The following is a 23282-nucleotide window of genomic DNA, read 5'->3' as shown; positions in this document are numbered from 1 at the left end:
CATTTCCCCAGGGGAGCTGAATAGGCCAGTGTGAAGGGTGACTTCTATCCCCTTGGGCACATCCCCCCGTGTTGTTGGTGCCATCGATTGCACCCATGTCGGTCTGGTGCCACCACAGGTGAGTGAGCACATTTTTAGAAATCGTAAACATTATCATTCGATCAATGTGCAGGTGGTGTGCCTTGCGGACATGACCATGTCACATGTGTATGCAAGATTCCCCGGCTCATCCCATGACTGGTACATCCTGAGGAACAGCTTGGTGCCCCGGATGATGGAAAATCTGCTTCCCGAGCGTGCTTGGATTGTGGGTGAGTATGCCTAGTGATATTGCGTGCTGTGTGTGTGACCTGCTGCCCTCTGCCTGTGTGTTTGTCATTCACAGGTGACTGCATATCTCAGCCGTCCTTTGCTGCTGAGCCCACTAAGGAATGCTGGGACCCCGGCTGACGTCAGGTACAATGAGGCCCATGGCAGGATCCGACGTGTCATTGAGTAGATTTTTGGCCTGCTCAAGTCAAGATTCCGCTCCCTTGACAGGACTGGAGGTGCACTGTTAAACTCACCTGGGATGTCTGCAAGATCATTGTGGCATGCTGTATGCTCTACAACATGGCCATTCACAAGGGTATTCCCCTGCTCCTGGATGATGGTGAGGACCCAAGGCCACCGCCTGTTCAGGGCCCTGAGTCCAGTGATGAGGACAGTGGAGAGGAGAAAGGAGGAAGGAGTTGACATGCATCAACAGCTCATCACCCGCTACTTCACTTGAAGGTGGGTGACGAGGTACGACTTGTACATTGTCTGGTGTGATTGCTGTTGTTGTGAAGGGCTATGTGCGGATGGTACAGATAGGCACATGTTGAGTCACCTGTGTGTGGAAATGTGGCAGTGAAATTTCACATGTGAACGTATACAGAACTCTGTTTGTTGACACTTGTTGCACATTGTGTTGTCTGCCTATAGACTTGTGTGGATGTTTGGTGTAGTGTAATGGCTGTGATGCCACACTAACGCCAGTGACTGTTGTTCTGTTGTGTCTCCCTAGGTGCCTCAAAATTATCCAGGCCTACATACTGTACATCTTTTGGATACATCATGGACATTTTCAACACTGTAAATATTGCACTAAAGACAAAACTGCACCAAATGAAGTGTGTAAGGTATTTTTGTTTACAAAGTTGACATGTGAGGGGTCCGGGCATATTTACATGAAGGTGGTGATGGAGCAGTGAGTTGACAGTCATGGTAAATGAGATGCAAGAGTAGACACCACATGGATGTGGTGACCCAGTCCAACAAACAGGTGCCATTCACAATGCAGTGTGGGGAAGGACAGTCCAAAGTGTCAATGCAGTGGGGAAGAGGGTTGCCATCAGGGCTGGCTCTGTGACTGGTGTGTGGCTGGTGCTTTGCCTCCAGAGACTCCCAGGCTCTTCTTTGGACACCCCCTTGATTGCTTTGGTGGGAGGGGCCTGCTGCATGGCCAGCGGCGTCTGAGGACTCACCTCTCTCTGTGGTCGCAGGGGAGGGTGATGCACTGTCATCCTGCAGCACAACAGAGGGGAGCGGATGTGTTGTTTGGGACCCAGGCCTGTCCCTCAGTAACGGCACTTGCTGGGCCATGAGGTCCACCATTTGTCCAATGCGTGTGTCGATGGACCTCATCAGCAGGATGAGTTTGCGTAATAGTTCGTCAGACCGGCCACTTTGTTCCTGGACCTGTTCATATGCCCTGATGACTCTGGTGAAGTGGTCCAGGGATGGTGTGCCAACCTCCTGAGGTCTGGGGGTGACCCGGGCCCTCCCATCTGCCCTGCTGCCACGGACCTGTTGCCTCGCCACTGTGGGTCCCCGCACACTCTCCTTGCCCTCTACAGTTGTTGGTGTGGCCTGGTCATCCCTGTGACAGGGAGGGTGCTGCAGGTGGCACTGGTGGTGGTGGTGGTGAAGGTGGCAGCGGTGGAGGCACAGGCCGTGACTGCAGGGGTCTGCTGTAATAATAATAATCCACATTTGTAAAGCGCACAATCACCCGTAAGGGTCTCTAGGCGCTGGGGGCCGTCGGGAAGATTAAGCAAGCTATTGCCCAGAGTCACATGGTGCTGGGCTGACCTGCTGCCGGTGCTGGGGATCGAACCGTGATCCCCAGATTCCGGAGTCAGTCGCCCTGGCCGCGGCGCCACACCTCTTCCTGTGCTGTGCTGTGCTGTTGTTGTTTCAGCAGACGTGGTGGTGGGGAGGAAGGGGGCCTGGGACCTGTTGGTCCCTGGCACACCAGATGGGCCGGCCTGGAGCTCATCGTCCAAACTATCCTGGGAGTCAACATCCTAGAGTCCATGTACCGGGGGTGGAGACTGGCTCTGCTGGTCATTGTTGTCCTCAGCAGTGAGTTCTTCATCACCTGTGGATTAGATGGGAATGGTCAGTGTTGGGCACTGTGCAAGTATTCTGTTAGATGCGTGTCATCCATTGTCTGTAAACTACACAATTGAGAGATCTTCACTGTTAATATTAAGTGCAATACTGGGCGTCATTACATGGTGCAGAGGAGCATCAATTACTCGAACATGTCAGGTATTGATGAATTGTATGCAATTAGTGCTGTGTGTAGTGATGCAGGTCTCCCACCCACAAACAGCCACCGCAGTGAAGATGGCTACCTACCTGTAAGTTTGTTTGTTGAACAACAATGGCTTCCAAGTGCTTCTGGGTGGTTTGCGGGGAAGGCTCCATCCTGCTCAGGTGTGGGACAGGGGGCATGGTGGGAGTTGTGGTACAGGCCTCCCACCCCCAAACAGCCAGAACAGGGAAGATGGCTACCTACCTGTAAGTTTGTTTGGTGTACTGCAATGGCTTCCAAGTGCTACTGGGTGGTGTGGGGGGAGGGATCTATCTTGCTCAGATGTGGGGCAGGGGGCATGGTGGGAGTAGGAGTGCAGGCCTCCCTCCCCCAAACACCCTCACTGTAAAGATGGCTACCTGCCTGTAAGTTTGTTTGGTGAACAGTGCAATGGCTGACACATGCTCCTGGGTGGGGGAGACCTCTATCCTGCTCAGGTATGGGACAGCGGGCATGGTGGGAGTAGGAGTACAGGCCACCTTCCCCCAAACAACCCTCACTGTGAAGATGGCTACCTACATGTTAGGTGAGGGTGAACAATGCAATGGCTGACACATGCTCCTGGGTGGGGGAGGGCTCTATCCTGCTCGGTGTGGGACAGGGGTCAAGGTGGGAGTAGGAGTGCAGGCCTCCCTCTTCCAAACACCCTCACTGTGACGATGGCTACTTACCTGTAAGATTGTTTGGTAAACAGTGCAATGGCTGACACATGCTCCTGGGTGGGGGAGGGCTCTATCCTGCTCAGGTGTGGGACATGGGGCATGGTGGGAGTAGGAGTGCAGGCCTCCCTCCCCCAAACACCCTCATTGTGAAGATGGCTACCTACCTGTAAGTTTGTTTGGTGAACAGTGCAATGGCTGACCCATGCTCCTGGGTGGGGGAGTGCTCCATGCTGCTGGGGTGTGGGACAGGGGGCATGGTGGGAGTCGTGGTACTGGCCTCCCACCCCCAAACAAGCCTCCCAAGCAAGATGGCTTCCTACCTGTTAGGCGAGGGTGAACAATGCAATGGCTGACACATGCTCCTGGGTTGGGGAGGCCTCCATGCTGCTCAGGTGTGGGTCAGGGGGCATGGTGGGAGTAGTGGTACAGGCCTTCCACCCCCAAGCCAGCCTCCCAAGCAAAATGGCTGCCTACCTGTTCCGTGAGGGTGAACAATGCAATGGCTGACACATGCTTCTGGGTGGGGGTTGGCCTCCATGCTGCTCAGGTGTGGGACAGGGGGCATGGTGGAAGTCGTGGTACTGGCCTCCCACCCCCAAACAAGCCTCCCGAGCAAGATGGCTACCTACCTGTTAGGTGAGAGTGAACAATGCAATGGCTGACACATGCTCCTGGGTGGGGGAGTGCTCCATGTTGCTGGGGTGTGGGACAGGGGGCATGGTGGGAGTCGTAGTACTGGCCTAACACCCCCAAACAAGCCTCCCAAGCAAGATGGCTACCTACCTGTTAGGTGAGGGTGAACAGTGCAATGGCTGACACATGCTCCTGGGTGGGGGAGGGCCAGCCACTGCCCATGGAGGGAGTTTCGGAGTGGCGGAGAGGCGGAGAGGCGGAGAGGCGGGGCGGGGAAGGGGCAGGGTGGGGGGTGCTAAAAACCGGAGTATGGATAATTGAAGGTAAGTAAACAATTTAATAAATAAAACGAATTTCATAGCGCACCCTGCATCACATTTTGCTATGCAGGGCGCGCTACGAAATTTGTTTTATTTATTAAATTGTTTACTTACCTTCAATTATCCATACTCCGGTTTTTAGCACCCCCCACCCTGCCCCTCCCCCATCCCGCCTCTCTGCCCCACCGAAACTCCCTCCACGGGCTGCGGCTGGGGAGGGCTCTATCCTGCTCCGGTCTGGAACAGGGGGCATGGTGGGAGTAGGAGTGCAGGCCTCCCTCCCCCAAACACCCTCACTGTGAAGATGGCTACCTACCTGTAAGTTTGTTTTTTGAACAGTGCAATGGCTGACACATTCTCCTGGATGGGGAAGGGCTCTATCCTGCTCAGGTGTGGGACAGGGGGCATGGTAAGAGTAGGAGTACAGGCCTCCCTCCTCCAAACAACCCTCACTGTGAAGATGGCTACCTACATGTTAGGTGAGGAAGAACAATGCAATGGCTGACACATGCTCCTGGGTGGGGGAGGGCTCTATCCTGCTCAGGTGTGGCACAGGGGGCATGGTGGGAGTAGGAGCACAGGCCTCCCTCCCCCAAACACCCTCACTGTGAAGATGGCTACCTACCTGTAAGTTTGTTTGGTGAACAGTGCAATGGCTGACATATGCTCCTGGGTGGCGGAGGGCTCTGTTCTGCTCAGGTGTGGGACAGGGGGCATGGTAGGCGTAGGAATGCAGGCCTTCCTCCCCCAAACACCTTCACTGTGAAGATGGCTACCTACCAGTACGTTTGTTTGGTGAACAGTGCAATGGCTGACACATGCTCCTGGGTGGGGGAGTGCTCCATGCTGCTGGAGTGTGGGACAGGGGGCATGGTGGGAGTCGTGGTACTGGCCTCCCACCCCCAAACACGCCTCCCAAGCAAGATGGCTACCTATTTGTTAGGTGATGGTGAACAATGCAATGGCTCACACATGCTTCTGGGTGGAGGAGGCCTCTATGCTGCTCAGGTGTGGGACAGGGGGCATGGTGGGAGTTGTGGTACTGGCCTCCCACCCCCAAACAAGCCTCCCAAGCAAGATGGATACCTACCTGTTAGGTGAGGGTGAACAATGCAATGGCTGACACATGCTCCTGGGTGGGGAGTGCTCCTTGCTGTTTGGGTGTGGGACAGGGGGCGTGGTGGGAGTCGTGGTACTGGCCTCCCACCACCAAACAAGCCTCCCAAGCAAGATGGCTAGCTACCTGTTATGTGAGGGTGAACAATGCAATGGTGTTTGGGTTGTGCAAGGAAGTTCTTATCAGTGTGTTGGTTGCCATTTGTTTGTACTTATCAGCCTCCATTCCCCTGGATACTCCGGTGAAACTCTCAGGATGCAGTATGGCAAGCACCTTCTCCTCCCATGGTGTGAATATTTTCTGTGGGATGGGAGGGCCACTCCCAGTCCAGTTAGCCAGCTCCCAGTTCTTGCTCCGCCTCTCTTTGACAACCCTCTTCAGATGATGCCACTGCTTCATGATCTCCTTCTTGGATCGCGGGGTGGTCCCTACTGCATTGACCCTTTGTACTATCCTTTCCCACAGGTGAGTCCTTGTGGCTAATGGTGTCTGTTGGACCAGGCTACCAAACAGTTGTGGTTCCACTCTGACTATCTCATTTACCATGATTGTCAACGTACTCTCTGTGAATTTGGGCATTATCTGTGCTGCCATGGTGCATGGTGTTTGAAGTGTTTGTGGCTGCAGGGGTGTGTGTGGTGGGTGTGGTGTTGATGTGTGAGGTGTATTGTGTGCTGGGGGATTGTTGGTACTGGTGTGATGGTGGTAGTGATGGTGGTACTGGTGGTGGTGGTGTGTGTGCTGTGTTCTTTTGCCTCTTCTGTCAGATCTGGTGTATGCACTTCTCTTCTGGAGTGTTGCAAAGGATTGTGGTCAGTAAGAGGCTGGTTTTATACTCAGCTATGTGGGTGTGTTCAAATGGGATTTTGCTGTCAGGTGTGTTGTGGGTGTTGTCCTGGGAATTGTATGATTTTTTTCGGCATTTGTTTTTTCATTGGTATGTGTTTTGTGTATTTGGAGGGCATGGCTACTTTGATTTGTGCAAAGTTTAGCATTGTTGCGGTGTTTTAGCATCGTCCGCCATGTTTTTCATGTATCGTCCGCTGCGGTGGCTATGCTGCAGTTCTTCCCCTGTCTCTCCCATTCACTCCTGTGTGCGACCGCAGCGGTCGGAAACAGCGGATCGTACTGCGGGACCATCGGGGATATACTAATTTCGCGTGCGGTGTCTCCGCTTTGCTTGCGGTGGGTTGTAGCTTTTCCGCAGCGTTTTCGACCGCCCCGGTCGGTCTTTTTTAGTGGTTGTTCCTAATTTGACTGTTGGTTTATCCGCGGGCCCGGTGGGCGGTTGTTTACCACCTCCATGGCGGTCGGGGTGGTTTTCCACCCGCTATCCTAATGGGGCCCTAAGTTTGCATTTTGAAAGACACAGCAGTGAAATCTGTTTTCACTTTCAAAATCCAAACCAGATTGCTTTTCCACATGCAAGATAGCATCTCCCCATGCGGAAAAGCAATGCCGGCTCCCGAAGAACGCGGGGAGCCGGCGGGACCATGGGGGCACTGTGGCTCCCCCACGGAACCCAACATTTTTTATAAGACCCGGGGGAGAGGGCCCTCGGGAATATTCGAAATTACTGATAGGGGCTATTTTTTTACGGTAAAATTAAAAGTCACGCACCCAGAGCAGCACTCATTGCGGCCCTCTGGGGCGCACGCGCTGGATGCACGACTCATAATCTGTAGGGTGCGCGACTCCAGCACCTTTGGTGCACAACTTCTATGCGTTTGGGAGCCGGCACTGCTTTTCCACATGGAGAGCTACTAACATGCAGCTCCCCATGTGGAAAAGCAATCTGATTTAGATTTTGAAAGAGAGAACAGATTTCCTTGCTATGGGAGGGCAGGATAGACACCCCGGGACACTGCAAGAGCCGGCCCTCCCACAATACATTAAGCCTCGAGGAGTGGTGGTCCCCGGGCTTTGGAAACCTTGCAGCCCACCAATCATTTTTTTTGTAGCCCCGGGGGTAACGGGGCCCCCCGAGTGCTCCAGGAGGGGGTCACACAGTTCCCCTCCCACAATACATAAAGCCCCGGTGGTGGTGGTCCCCGCGGCTTTGGGGACCTTGGACCCCTGCCCCACCATTTTTTCTTTTTAGCCAGGGAAGGGGGGGTGACAATCCCCGGGGCTGGGGGGCCCCTCTGGGCCCCCCATAAAATTTTATAATGTTGCCCCTGGTATTTACCCCCCCCCCCCCGGGGGCTAATTATAAAAATCTCTGTTTTATTTTATTTATTTTATGGCAGAGTCCGCACACCCTACACGCACCTGCTGGGTTTAAAAGCAAAAAATTGAGGGCCCTGGGGTCCTTCTAGGACCCCCTAAGCATGTTTAGAGGGTAAAATTATTTCTACCCTGCCCCCTTTCTCCGTTTTGCACACATATTCCACTGACTTCCTCAGCCTCGCTTCTACCGAGGCACAAAATGGCTGCCAACAGTTCCTGGTTTTGAATGTTGACAACCACTTGACCGTTAATTAGCATTCAGAGCATGATCGGAAGGGTACACTTATGGTATGATGACGATCCTCGCACAATCCGCGAATCCACCACGCCCATAGATATATAAATGACTTTAACTGTAATTTTCTCAGGAACTACTGAACAGATTGATACCATTTAAGTGAAAGGCACAAGTCTGAACTGAGGACTACCTCTTTGCCCAATTTGGCCTAATTCCGTTCAGCCGTTCGGGCTTTAGCTTTGGCTAAAGGTCCTAAGGGAAATTGCATGGGGAAAACACGTTTTGGGACCCCCTTTTTCTCAGCCCCCACTTGACGAATCAACCGACAACTTTCAGGATAGGAGCGGACCAGAGCTGGCCAAAAGTTTGGAAAATTTTGCAAAGATTCATCAATTGGCGCCAAAGTTATTGGGAATAGAATGTTGTGGATTTCCTATGCATTATAGGTCCTAACTATAACTACCTACTGGTGACCGCGAGTAGGTAATATATATTGACTGACAAAACCAAAGGTTTCAGGGACGTTATAGTTAGAAATTTGTGAATTTCTAAAGTTTTTTAAATGCTAATTTCTAACTATGCCTACATAGGTAGGACATGTGCAGAAAGAGGAAGAAAGGCACAGAAAGAAGTAATAGAAATGCAGAAAGAAGCAACAGAAGTCCACAAAGAAGAAGAATGGTGCAGAAAGAAGCAAGAGATATGCAGAAAGTACCAACAGAGAAGCAGAAAGAGCCCTACTTTGACTGTATCTTACAACAGACTTATACAAAGTAGCCTAATTACTAATCCATCTCCCAAGATGTATTAACCCCCACTTTTCTCTTTAAGTTTCAATATTCATCGACTGCTCAGAACGATAGGCCTACCAAATATAAAACAGCAATCCTAAGCATATCACTGCTGTAAGTCTGACTAACTTTGTGAAGGTATGCATGTGTGTGTCTCTGCTTTTAACTAGTGACACGTTACATAAAAATAAACATACAAATACTTAAATGTGTTTACAAAAAGGTAGAAGTAAGAGAAGTACAGAAAGAAACAACAGATGGGCAGAAAGAGGCAAGAGGGATACAGAAAAAAAACAAGAGAGATGCAGAAAGAGGCAGGAGAGGCGCAAAAACAGGTAGGAAAGGTACAGAAAGAGCAGGAACAGGGGTACAGAAAGAGACAAGAGAGGTGCAGAAAGATAGAAGAGGGTACAGAAAGAGGTTGGAGGGGTGTAGAAAGAAGTGAGATGCAGAAAGAGGAAACAGAGGTGCAGAAAGACGCAAGAGATGTGCAGAAACAAGCAAGAGAAGTACAGAAAGAGGCAAGATAATTGATAATAGAAGCAACAGTGGTGTAGAAAGAGGCAAGAGAAGTGCAGAAAGAGGCAAGTGAGGTACAAAAAGAGGCAAGAGAGGTACAGAAAATGGTAAGAGCACTGCAGAAAGAGCCAAGAGGGATGCCGAAAAGGGAACGGGTTACAGACACAGGCAAGAGAATTACAGAAAGAGTCAAGCGGTGCAGAAAGAAGCAAGGACAGTACAGAAAGAAGCAACAGATGTACAGAAAGAGGAAAGAGGGGTAAAGAAAGAGGAAAGAGATGTATAGAAAGTAGCAAAAGAGGTACAGAAAGATCCAAGAGGGCTGCAGACACAGGCAAGAGAATTACAGAAAGAGTCAAGAGAGGTACAGAAAGAAGCAAGAGCAGTACAGAAAGAAGCAACAGAGGTACAGAAAGAGGCAAGAGGGGTACTGAAAGAAGAAAGAGAAGTGCAGAAAGTAGCAAAAGAGGTGCAGAAAGATCCAAGGGGGTGCAGAAAGAGGCAAGAGCAATACAGAAAGAACAAAGATATGTGCAGAAAGAACAAAGATATGTGCAGAAAGAGGGAAAAGAGAGGTACAGAAAGAGGCAAGAAATGTGCAGAAAGAGGCAAGTGATGTGTACAAGAAGGCAAGAGAACTGCATAAAGAGTCAAGAGAGTTTCAGGAACAAGCACAAGGGGTGCAGAAATAGGGAACAGGTGTGCAGACAGAGGCAAGAGAGGTGTAGAAAGAGGGATACAGAAAGAGGCAAGATGAATGCAGACATTTGCAACAGAGGTGCAGGAAGAAGTTAGAGCAGTGCGGAAAGAACCAACAGAGGTGCAGAAAGAGGCATGATAGGTACAAAAAGAGGGAAACAGTGCAGAAAGAAGCAGAAGAGGTACAAAAAGAGGCAGGAGTGGTGCACAAAGAGGCAAAGGGGGTACAGAAATAGGTAATAGGGGTCCAGAAAGAAGCAAGAGAAGTGCAGAAAAAAGCAGCAGAGGTGCTGAAAGAGGCAAGAGGGGTACAGAAAGATGCAAGAGAAGTGCAAAAAGAAGCAACAGAAATGCTGAAGAGGCAAGAGAGGTGCAGAAAGAGGCAAGAAAGGTGCAGACAGAGGGAACAGAGGTAATGAAAGAGACAAGAGAGGAGCAAAAACAGGCAAGAAAGGTGCAGAAAGAGGGACCAGGGGTACAGAAAGGAGCAAGAGAGGAGCGGAAAGAAGCAAGAGAAGTGCAGAACGAAAAAAACAGAGATACAGAAAGAGGCAACATGCTTGCAGAAAGAAGCAGGAGAACTCCAGAAACTAGCATGAGAAATGAAGAAACAGGCAAAAGAAGTGCTGTAAAAAGGCAAGGGAAGTGCACAAAGAAACAAGAGAAGTGCAGAAAGAAACTAAAGATGCGCAGAAAAAGGCAAATCAGGTGCAGAAAGAGGCAAGAGAAGTGCAGAAAGAGGGAATAGGCATGTAGAAAGAGGGAAGAAAGGTACAGAAACAGGGAAGAGGGGTACAGAAACAAGCAAGATATGTGCAAAAGAGACAAGAGGGGTACAGAAAAAAACAAGTTAAGTGCAGAAAGAAGCAAAAAAGTACAGAAAGAAGCAACAAACATGCACAATGAGACAACAATGTGCAAAAAGAGACAAGAGGGGTGCAGAAAGAGGTAGGAGAGGTGCATAAAGAGGTAAGAGGGGTACAGAAAGAGGCAAGAGGGGTGCAGAAAGAAGGAAGAGAAGTGCAGAAAGAAGCAAAAGAGGTCAGAAAGAGGCACAAAGGATATAGAAAGAGCCAAGAGCAGTGCAGAAAGAACAAAGAGATGAGCAGAAAGAGGCAAGGCAGGTGCCGAAAGAGGCAAGAGATATGCAGAAAAAGGGAAAAGGGTGCAGAAAGAAGCAAAGGCAGTGGACAAAAAGGCAAGTGAGGTTAACAAGGATGCAAGAGAACTGTAGAAAGAGGCAAGAGGGGTGCAGAAAGAGGTAGTAGAGGTGCACAGCGGCAAGAGGGATACAGAAAGAAGCAGCAGGACTGCAGAAAGAAGGAAGAGAAGTGCAGAAAGAAAAAAACAGAGGTGCTGAAAGAGGTACAAAGGGTGCAGAAAGAGGCAAGAAAAGTGCAGAAAGAAGCAATAAAGGTACACAAAGAGGCAAGCGAGGTGCAGAAAGAGGCAGGAAAGGTACAGAAAGAGGGAACAGGGGTGCAGAAAGAGGCAGGACAGGTACAGAAAGAGGGAAGAGGGGTGCAGAAAGAGGCAAGTGAGGTACAGAAAGAAGCAAAAGATGTGCAAAAAGATACAAGAGGTGAAGAAAGAAGCCAGACAAGTGCAGAAAGAGGCAAGAGACTTGCTGAAAGAAGCAACAGAGGTGTAGAAAGAAGCAAGAGAAGTGCAGAAAGAGGCAAGTGGGATGCAGAAAGAGGCAAGAGAGGTGCAACAAATGGCAAGAGAACTGCAGAAAGAAGCAAGAGATGTGCAGAAAGCGGGAAGACGAGTACAGAAAGAAAAGGGGTGCAGAAGGAACACATGAGGTGCAGAAAGAGGCTAAAGAAGTGCAGAAAGAAGCAACAAAGGAGCAGAAGGGGGGCAATAAACTGTTGAAAGAGGCAAGAAAGGTGCAGAAACAGGCAAAAGAGGTGTGGAAATAGTGAACAGGGTTGTAGACAGATGCTAGAGAGGTGCAGAAAGTGGAAAGGGGTGCAGAAATAGGCAAGAAGGGTGCAGGAATTTGCAAGACAGATGCAGAAAGAAGCAAGAGTATTGCAAAAGAACCAAGAGAAGTACAGAAAGAGGCAAGAAGTGTGCCGAAAGAGGCACAAGAAGTACAGAAAGAAGGAACAGAGGTGCACAAAGAGGCAAGAAGAGTGCAGAAAGAGGGAAGAGAGGTGTAGAAAGAGAAACGATAAGAGAGCTGCACAAAGAAGGAAGAAGGGTGCTGAAAGAGGCTGGAGGAGTGCAGAAAGAAGCAACAGGGGTGGAGAAAGAACCAAGAGAGGTGCAGAAAGAGGCAAGAGAATTGCTGAAAGAAGCAACAGAGGTATAGAAAGAAGCAAGAACAGTACAGAAAGAAGCAAGAGAAGTGCAGAAAGAAGCAAAAGAGGTGGAGAAATACGGAAGAGGGTGCAGAAAGAGGCACGAGGGATACAGAAATTTGCAAAAGGGGTACAGAAACAAGCAAGAGAAGTGCAGAAATAGGCAAGAGAATTGCTGAAAGTAGCAACAGAGGTGTCGAAAGAAGCAAGAGAAGTGAAGAAAAAGGCAAGAGAATTGCTGAGAGAAGCAACAGAGGTATAGAAAGAAGCAAGATCAGTGCAGAAAGAAGCAAGACAAGTGCAGGAAGAAGCAAAAGAGGTGAAGAAATTGGGAAGAGGGTGTAGAAAGAGGCACAAAGGATACAGAAATTTGCAAAAGGGGTACAGAAACAAGCAAGAGAAGTGCAAAAAGAGGCAAGAGAATTGCTGAAAGTAGCAACAGAGGTGCAGAAAGAAGCAAGAGAAGTGCAGAAAGAACAAACAGAGGTGCAAAAAGAGGCAAGGGGTTGCAAAAGAAGGAAGAAAAGTGCAGAAAGAGGCCTGAGAATTGCCGAAAGAAGCAACAGAGGATTAGAAAGAAGCAAGAGAAGTACAGAACGACACAAGTGAGATGCAGAAAGAAGCAAGAGCAGTGCATAAAAAACCAACAGAGGTGCATAAAGAGGCAAGAGAGGTGTAGAAACAGGTAAGAAAGGTGCAGAAAGAGGGTACAGGGGTGCAGAAAGAGGCAAGTGAATTGCTGAAAAAAGCAACAGAGGTGTAGAAAGAAGCACGAGATGTGCAGAAAGAGGCAAGTGAGGTGTAGAAAGAAGCAAGAGCTGTGGATAAAGAACCAACAGAGGTGCAAAAAGAGGGAAGAGAGATGCAAAAACAAGGAAGAGAAGTGCAGAAAGAGGCAAGAGAAATGCTGAAAGAAGCAACAGAGGAGTAGAAAGAAGCAAGAGAAGTGCAGAAATATCCAACAGAGGTGCAAAAAGAGACGAGAGGTGCAGAAACAGGCAAGAGAGGTGCAGAAAGAGGGTACAAGGGTGCAGAAAGAGACACATGAGTTGCTGAAAGAAGCAATAAAGGTGTAGAAAGAAGCCAGAGAAGTGCAGAAAGGCAAGTGAGGTGCAGAAAGAAGCAAGAGCAGTGCATAAAGAACCAACAGAGGTGCAAAAAGAGGCTAGAGAGGTGCAAAAAAGAAGGAAGAGAAGAACCAAAATAGGCAAGAAAATTGCTGAAAGAAACAACAGAGGAGTAGAAAGAAGCAAGAGGAGTGCAGAAACAGACAAGAAAGGTACAGATAGAGGGTACAGGGGTGCATAAAGAGGCAAAAGAATTGCTGAAAGAATTAATAGAGGTGTAGAAAGAAGCCAGAGAAGTGCAAAAAGGCAAGCGAGGTGCAGAAAGAAGCAAGAGCAGTGCATAAAGAACCAACAGAGGTACAAAAAGAGGATAGAGAGGTTCACAAAGAAGGAAGATAAGGACCGAAATAGACAAGAGAGTTGCTGAAAGAAAAAACAGAGGAGTAGAAAGAAGCAAGAGAAGTGCAGAAACAGGCAACAAAGGTACAGATAGAGGGTACAGGGGTGCATAAAGAGGCAAAAGAATTTGCTGAAAGAAGCAGTAGAGGTGTAGAAAGAAGCCAGAGAAGTGCAGAAAGGCAAGTGGGGTGCAGAAAGAAGCATGAGCAGTGCAGAAGGAACCAACAGAGGTGTAAAAAGAGGCTAGAGAGGTGCAAAAAGAAGGAAGAGAAGTACACAAATAGGCAAAAGAATTGCTGAAAGAAGCAACAGAGGTGCAGAAAGAAGCCAGAGCAGTGCAGAAAAAAGCAAGAGAAGTGGAGAAAGAGTTCAAAAGAAGTGGACAACTAGGGAAGAGGGTGCAATAAGAGGCAAGAGGGACACAGACATTTATAAAAGAGGTGCAGAAAGAAGGAAGAGAAGTACAGGAAGAGACAAGAGAATTGCTGAAAAAAGCAACAGAGGTGTAGAAAGAAGCAAGAGAAGTGCAGAAAAAGGCAAGTGAGGTGCTGAAACAGGCAAGAAAGGTACAGAAAGAGGGAAGACGAATGCAGAAAGAGGCAACAGGGGGGGGCAGAAAAAAGAAAGACGTGTAGAAAGAAGCATGAGAAGTGTAGAATGAAGCAACATTGGTGCAGAATGCAGAATGAGACAAAGGAGGTACAGAAAGATGTAACAAAGGTGCAGACAGAGGCAAGAGAGGTGCAAAACAGGTAAAAGGGATGCAGAAATCGGCAAGAGGGATGCAGACATTTGCAAGAGAGGTGCAGAAAGAAATAAGAGCAGTGCAAAAGAACCAACAGAGATGCAAAAAGAGGCAAGTGGGGTGCAGAAGGAGGCAAGAGAACTGCAGAAAGATGCAAGAGAGTTGCTGAAACAGGAAAAAGGGATAAAGACAGAGGAAACAGGTTGGCAGACTGAGGCAAGAGAGGTGCAGAAAGAGACAATAGGGGTGCAGAAAAAGGGAAGTGAGGTGCAGAAAGGAGCAAGATAAGTGCAGAAAGAAGCAGCAGAAGTGCAAAAAGAGGGAAGAGAGATGGAGAGAAAGGCAAAAGCGATACAGAAAGAAGCAAGACACGTGCAGAAAGAAAGAAAAGAAGTGCAGAAAGAAGGAACAGAGGTGCAGAAAGAGGCAAAAAAGGTTCAGAAAGATATAAGAGGGGTACAGAAAATGGAAAGAGAGTTGCAGAAAGAGATAAGAAAGGTGCTGATAGAGACAAGAGGATACAGAAAGAAGCAAATGATGTACAGAAATAGGCAACAGACATGCAGAAAGAGGAAAGAGAGATGCTGAATGTAGAAGAGATTTACCGAACGAGGCAAGAGAAGTACAGAAAAAGAAAGAAATGTGCAGAAAGAAGCAACAGAAATGCAGAAAGAGGCAAGAGAGGCGCAGAGGGAGGGGCAAAAGGAAGCAAGAGTCACTTGCACACCATTAGTACCAATTTAACACCGACATTTAGCAATAAGTAACAGGTGACCATTCTAGGTTTGCAAAGGGCCTTCCACCACGCTGTAACACTTGTCGCTGAATTTTTGTTAACGTTTGATCCGTTGGAGCTTGAAACAAGGCTTTTTTTGGTCAAAACCACAGATTAGGGTGTGGATGATGAATTATTTGGTTAATGCGAAAAATGTTTATTCGTGCGAAAGTCGGTGAAGCCAAACAGTTGCATAATTCCAGTGTCCCTGCTCATACCTCTGACTAGGTCCAGAAGTGCTCCTCAGTGATTCCTTCTTTTTTTTGTATTATTGAGTTCATAATTTAGCTTCTATGGAAACGAGGAAAATTAAACCTGACATTACCACTCCACAACACAGATTACAATACCACATAATTACTCTTCATAACACATAATCCCACTCTACATAATTCCTATAAAATAAATACCATGTACTTTCTATCCCCATAATATCACTGCACAACTTACCACATAATTCCACTACACACAACATACATCCATTCCACTCTGAAAAACATGACAAATATTTTACATTTACATTGCCAATAGCTCTAACTCTCGCAATTGTGAACCCTATGACATTGCAAATACTTCTTTAACTAGCAGTCGCGTTTGCAGAGTAGTGGAGAAAGGGTGCTGGGCCTCCGACCAGCGCTCAGGAATGCCACTGCGCAGGACTTACAGGAGGTACCAGGAGGGCTTATAGGCCCCCAAAGTCCCTCAGGAGTATATGACTTTTTCCCCCATCCCCTAGTCTGCGAGGAGGTGCGTTTGCAGAGTGGTGGAAAAAGGACGGCATGGCCTCCGAAGACGTCTTAGCAATCCCACTCTGCAGGACTTACTGGAGGTAACAAGAGGGATAGTTGGTTCCCAAGGACATCCATGAGGGCCAACTACCCCTCCTATTACCTCCCGTAAGTCCCAAACAGCAGGCCATGCCCCCTTTGCCCACCACTCTACAAACGTGCTCCCTTGACCACTCTTGGATGGGGATTGAAGTCCCCTTTGCTGCTGGGGGTTCTTTACAGGCCAACTAGCCTACCTCTTACCTCCAGTAAGCCCCACACAGTTTGATTGGTAATTTGCAAACCCCCAGGGAGGTGGTGGTTCCCAGGGTATGTGGTGGGGATCGATCCCCCACACACATTTTATTTTTTAAATCATGAGAGGCCCGGGGAGGTGGTGGTCCCCGGGGCTGCATGGGGGCCACGAGCCCCCCTGCTTTCAATAAACTAAGCCCCAGGGTGGTGGCAGTCCCTGGGGCTGTGGGGGCCCCCGCGGCCCACACTGACTGACTGAATTTTTTTAAAGCGCTCTTATGCCGAGGCGTCTTGGCTCTGGAGTATGAAAGAAAATACAGAGGTTGGTTAGGGCATGGAAAAGAGCCATGTTTTTAATGCCTTCCTGAAACCCACTCTGGTCTTGTCAGACCGCAGCACGAGGGGGGGACGGTGGCCTACTGAAGTCAGCAAACCATCATGGCTGTGATTGCTTTTTGATAAAGCAATCTTTTTTTTTATACAGCCTATTTTCCTTAAAGGAAAATAGGATGTGTTTAAAAAGAAAAAAATGAAACCTGGAGGTTTCATTTTTTATGAGTAGGCAGTGGTCTGTGGGACACATGCCTGCTCTTAAAAAATATTGGGCCAGATATACAATCCTTTTCAGCAGTTGCAAATGTGAAATCAGCCCATTTGCAACCACTAAAAAGGGTTGTGGTATGTACAAACCCCATTTTGCAAGTCAGTAACCTATTACGACTCACAAAATGGGGTTTGCGAATCGCTATTAGGTCGTGCCAAGGGCGTCCCTTCCTAATAGCGAGTTGTAATGGTATGTATGATCGCAGTTACCACCTACTTCAAGTAGGTGGTAGGCCAGTCGTAAACAGAAAGGGGTCCCCCAGGGGACCCTTCCCTTTTGTGAATGTATGCAAAAATATTTTTTAAGAGCAGGCAGTGGTCCCACGGATTCCTATTTGTATGTATCAATGCTTTGCGGCTGAAATGTGACCCCAAAACATTTGCGTTTTGCCACCAACAACAAGTTGGTGATAACTCATTCACAAAAAGGAGTGGGTACCCAAGGGACCACTTCCACTTTGAGAATAGCTGGTAAAAAAAATGTTTAAGAGCAGGCAGTGCCCAAGGACCACTGCCTATCTCAAAAAATTAAACACCAAAGTTTAATTTTTTTCTTTTTAAATGCAGCCCATTTTCACTCAAAGAAATCAAGCTGCAAACGGGCTGCGTTAAAAAAAATTGCATCACGGACAGGCCACCATCCCTGTGATGTTTGCAATTTACAACGGGTCGCAAACAGAGACCTACCTCATTAATATTTATGAGGTACGTCTATTTGCGACCCTCTGGCAATTGCAGAAAGTGTAAAACACACTTTCGAACATTAGTGTTAGCAATTACAAAATAGTGAATCGCAAAAAATCGCAATTTGGTAACCACATGCGCTAAGCTTTTTACATCTGGCCCCACATCTTCCATAAGAACTAGAAAAAGTATTCTTTGCACATGCCAAGTACAGAACTTCACTTTGATTTTTACATATCTGCAGATTTGGACCATCTAGATGGAAGTTAAGATCGCTGTTTATTAGTAGAGACAGCTACACTTACTGATACCTTAATAATAATATGAACTCATGATATTGTGAACATGTGCTTAAAGAAGCTTCATTTAAATAAACAAATCTTAAAATTCATAATGCAGATTGTTTTTAAATGCATTTAACCTTACACTGTCATCAGAATGAGAATACAGCTGTCAAATAACAATTAGTCAAACCAAGAGCTACAGGGCAATAAATAAGTGATGAAAGACTGTCGGCCAGATTCATCAATGTCCCGTTTTGCGAGTCCTTATTAGCGATTATTAAGGAATCGCTATTAAAGACTCGCAAAAAAAATTGCGATTCCTACAGTTTCCTTATTTGCGATTAGCAAATTGCTAATCGCAAATAATAAATAAAGGCCCATAGGAATGAATGGGGAGTTATTCCTTATTTGCGATTAGCAATTTGCTAATCGCAAATAAGGATGCGATTTTAAGGGTGCCAGGGGTGTCCAAAGGACAACCTGTAGCACCCCTGAAATGAAAATGTAGACTGATGTTGCGCACACACATGTCCAAAGGACATGTGTGTGTGTGTTACATACAACTTAGAAAAATGCACTAAAGTGCATTTTTCTAAGTTTTCGCTATTTACCACAAAGTCAGACTTTGCGGTAAATAGCGGCCAAAAATTGCGAATTCGCAATTCTGAATTGGTTCATGAATTGCATTTAAGGAATCTCAAATAGAGATTCCTTAAATGCAATTCCTCGCAATATAGCGATTTTGCATTTTGCGATTTTTTCATTTGGGATGATGAATCCCAAATGCAACAAGCATTGGAAATGCAATAGGTCTCGCAGCATTAGAGTTAGTGCTTTTAGAATTGTTTATGGGTTTTTTTGTAAATCTTTAGCATTTTTGTTTCCTGTAGCCAATGCTAAAGAATAAAAAAAAAAAAGCCATAAACATTTCTAAAAGCTCTAACTCAAATGCTCCGAGACCTATTGCACTGTGTGAGGGTGAGGAGTTGAGGGTGAGTGAGGGTGAGGGTGGGTGAGGGTGAGTGAGGGTGAGTGAGGGGTTGAGGGTGAGTGAGGGGTTGAGGGTGAGTGAGAGTGAGGGAGGGTGAGAGTGAGGGTGAGTGAGGGTGAGGGTGAGTGAGGGTGAGGGTGAGTGAGGGTGAGTGAGGGTGAGTAAGGGTGAGGGTGAGTGAGGGTGAGGGTGAGTGAGGGTGAGGTATTGAGGGTGAGTGAGGGTAGAGGGTGAGAGAGGGTGAGGGTGAGTGAGTGTGAGGTGTTGAGGGTGAGTGAGGGTGAGGCGTTGAGGGTGAGTGAGGGTGAGTGTGGGTGAGGGTGAGTGAGGGTGAGGTGTTGAAGGTGAGGGACGGACCCATATCATATTGTTTAGTACCTTGTGTATTTCCGGAAGCCATTCATATGCCCTATGTGTTTATTGAATGATCTGAAAAACCCACTGATGTCTTATGCATTCTTTCTTGTCAGTGAGTATCGTGCACCTAAATAGTGGTGTTAGGTTATCTTAAGAGGAAGTTGATTCCTAGGACACAGTAATATAACATAGCTTAACTCAATGGCACACATAAATGTTTGTATTGTCAATGAATTAGAGGCTTTTCACATTAATAAGCGCAATGGGAATCCATCTTTCTCTGTTCTTCCGTGCAGCTGTTCTACCCCATCCTATGAGTATTAAATAATGCGCCATTTTGTAACAATGGCTCACAGGAGGTTCAGTTTCTCTCTTAAATTGAAGCACATGGCACTTTGAGCCAACGAAAATCAGAACGTTCGGGGACTCGTGATTGCTTTGAACTTGAAACACGTATGTTTGAATAAAAACAATTTCACAGCTTAGATAGCAAATAAACATCTTTGTATATTAGTTGCTCTTGTCATCATCACTACATACTTGTAAGTAGCGGATGCTGTACGCAGAGGTTAGCGAGTTTGGGAACTTCACGAGGACAGAGCTGTGCAACCTGCAAGAGCGCGCGGATGAAGGAAGAGAGAAAGAACAAAAGACGCAAGGCGTCGGAGCATTAATCATACTCAGCTGCGAGAGCTCGAGTATGCACCGGCATGCATATATCGTAATTAAAGCGAGGCTTCCCCTGTACACCAATAAATAGAGTCAGCCCGGTAGCACACTTTAGATGAAGCTTCCTTCTGAGAATAGCGAAGAAATATTGCCGGGTGGCATGCGCGAGGCAGGAGGTCAAGCAGAGCTCCCTGTTCCCCGCAGTGAATCCTATATCAAAAGTAAACTCGACCTACTTGCAGCGTCCCTGTTTATTTTTAAATGAGGTCGCAGTATTGATCCGGCAGCAGACGGAGAGCAATGGATGTGTGCCGGGCTCGCGGGGCGATCGGCATTCGTTTAGTGCTTTTGTCTCTAAGGTTGTCTTTTTAGGCAGTGGCGTTTTGACAAGCCTCCCTTTTGCATTACTGTCTTACACTTAGGAGGCGGAGGCACCGTGCCAGCTAGGTACTCATCCGGGAGACTAAATCATCTTGAAAGTGTTCTGTATGTGTGTGCTCGCGCCACGGTTGGGTCTGTCGTTGTTAAACTGTTGTTTCCTGCTGCGCGTGTGATGAACGGAGGGAAGAGAGGGGAGGGGGAGGAGAAATGCGACACGGCGGGAAGGGGAGGGGGCGGAGCGGGTAAAATAAACAAACAAGACGGAGGGAAGAGAGGGGAGGGGGGAGGAGAAATGCGACACGGCGGGAAGGGGAGGGGGCGGAGCGGGTAAAATAAACAAACAAGACGGAGGGAAGAGAGGGGAGGGGGGAGGAGAAATGCGACACGGCGGGAAGGGGAGGGGGCGGAGCGGGTAAAACAAGACGGACGTGCACGCGCTTTTAAGCTCAATGCGCATGCGCATTGAGCTTAAAAGTCACGGGCACTGCAAGGAATCGCCACGATTCCTTGCAGTGGATAAAGAGTGGATAAGCCCCCATAGTCTCGCTTGCTCGATGCGCATGCGCATCGACAGGCGAGACCTAAAAATTGCGCTCGCAAAGGGCCAGATTCTCAGAATCTGGCCCTTTGCGAGCCGATTTTCCCTTGATGAATCTGGCTGTGTGGCTGCTGGATTTGAAACAGAGAAGGAAAACTGGAGAAAGCCCAAGAAAGAAAAAGGCTACCTTTTTAAAACCCACTATTTCCATCATTATGGCATTTTCCTCCCACAATTAAAGTGTGAAACAAGGCCTTGCATCCTTCAGGCAAAATGATTGCATTAGACAGTACCTAAAGCGACCTTTCCTCATGTAGTGCTGATGAAATGTCTCACTGCGAACACGTCTATCCTTGTAAAAGGGCCATTTGGCTAGACGTGGTGGAGGCTTGAGCTGCAGATTGTGAGACCCTTCTTGTTGCGAAAAAACCCTAACTGAATGAATTCTTGTCATCCAGTGCACTGCCGGCTGGAAATAAAGAGAGGAAGTCTGCTTGTCACACTTAGCAATCCTCACAGTGAAAGCCGCTGGGCTTCGGGAAATTTGCCCCATTCACCAGCATGACCCAGTTCTGTTTACAATGGGTGAAAGGAGACCAAGGTTGAGAAAATATCCCGATTATGTCTCATTCAATGGTACAGTACAACAAGTACTGCTTCGGGTATTTTGTGTGGCAGGTGCTGGCATTCGCTCTGCCCTTTCTCCAATTACGCCCACTACCCAATGTAACGAGCTGTTAATGTGCTTTTTTGCCAGGAAAAGATGTTTTCATAAACATACAGCTTTGTTAGTCAAGGAGCCATACAAGGCAGAAATCCCAAGTCTGCAAACCCTGGATGGGGGCCCTGAGGGTGTTGTGCGGGTGGGAAGAGGGATTTATTTACATTGTTATCAATCCCAAGCTACATCTTTGCAGGTTTACTTGCTCATTGCTTGCCATGATTGGATTCACACAGAATGCACATACAATCACATGTAAGGAATTAGGCTACTGTGAGTCGAGAACAGACTCAAATAGAGCACCCCAAGATAAGCAAAAAATGAAAGACTAGAGACCAGACAGGTGGTAAATGCAATCTACACAAACATTTTTTTGCCATTCCAAACATTTATTTTCATTTGAACCCTGTTGAAAATTGGGTTACTGGTTGAGGTGGGGTGGGGAGGGAAACAGGGGGCGGGGAGATAGGGGCTAAAATCCTACACAGGCAGCAGCCACAATTTCTGTTAGGGTGAAGTCACAAGCAAACTCCAAATTAGCCTTTGCATATGCCTCAGGTAGCTTGGTACAAAGCAGTGAGGCTTAACTTATAGGCAATGTTGAAGTATTTATGCAGCAATTCAAATACTGAGAATGTGAAAACACAACACAAGAAATACCCCACACCAATTTAGAAAAACAGAGTAAAGTTTAGTAAACTACTTGAGCCGAAATGACAAAAATTCAATTAGTAGAACTGGAGATATGCAATTTTAAATATTTAAGTGCAAATGGTGCCTAAAAGCACAAAACACCAATTTGAATTTAATTTGAATTTAAAAACACTTGTAGAGCGCACTTCTACCTAGTGGTTTCTTGGCGCTGAGGACTTTAAAACCCGGATAGCAGCTGTGAGAGAACTAGGCTGGGAATGCTTGCAAAAAGAGATGAGTTTTCAAAGCCTTACGAAAATCAGGGTAAAGTGGGATGGATCGGATGTTGGGAGGGAGGGAGTTCCAAAACATGGGGCCGAGAACCGCAAACTTCACCCCCCCATCCTCCTCTTCTTGAAACGAGGGACGGAAAGCAGGGACTGGGAGGAGGAGCGAAGCTCTCTGGCTGGTATATAGCTGGAGATTGCGGAGTTTATGAAGGCTGGGGCAGTTCCAGCTCGGGCCTGGAACGCAGTACAGCCGAGTTTGAAAAGGGCCCTCTCCCTAATGGGCAACCAATGCAAGTTCTTCAATACAGAGGTGGCATGATGGAATTTAGGGAGGCCATAGATGAGGCGGGCCGCTTGATTCTGAACCAGCTGTAGGCGTCGAAGGGCGTAAGCCGGGACGCCGTTGTATAGAATGTTACCGTAGTCCAGCGTTATAAAACCATTGCCATCATGATAAGTTTAAGGGCGGGAAGGGAGAAGAATCTAGAGATTTTCCTGATGGTGCAAAGAGTGAAGAAGCAAGAAGACACCACCATACTGATCTGAGAGTGCAGAGTAAGATTTTGGTTTAACGTGATCCCGAGTGTTTTAACAGAATAAGAAGGTGAAGGAGAAGAACCAAGTGAGAGGGGCCAAAACATAGAGGTCCAGGGACTGGATGCACCACCAGTCAAAAACAGCTCAGTTTTGTCTGGGTTGAGTTTGAGGTGGTTAAAGTTCATCCAGTCCCTGATGAAAGTCATGATTGATTGGAAATTAGAGATAGATTCAGAAGAATGTGCAAGATTGAAGATCAACTGGAGGTCATCTGCATAATTGAAGACAGTGACCTCCAGTTGTTGTAGAGCAGAAATGAGGGGGAACATATAAAGATTAAATAGAAGAGGAGAGAGGGAAGAACCTTGGGGAACACCACACTGCACCTTGCGTGGGGGGGAAGAGAACCCTTCTAGATGGACGGCCTGGGTACGGTCCCTCAGGAA

This window comes from Lissotriton helveticus, chromosome 10 (assembly GCF_964261635.1).
Source record: "Lissotriton helveticus chromosome 10, aLisHel1.1, whole genome shotgun sequence".
Lineage (NCBI taxonomy): Eukaryota > Metazoa > Chordata > Amphibia > Caudata > Salamandridae > Lissotriton > Lissotriton helveticus.
This window is presented reverse-complemented; position numbering follows the sequence as displayed.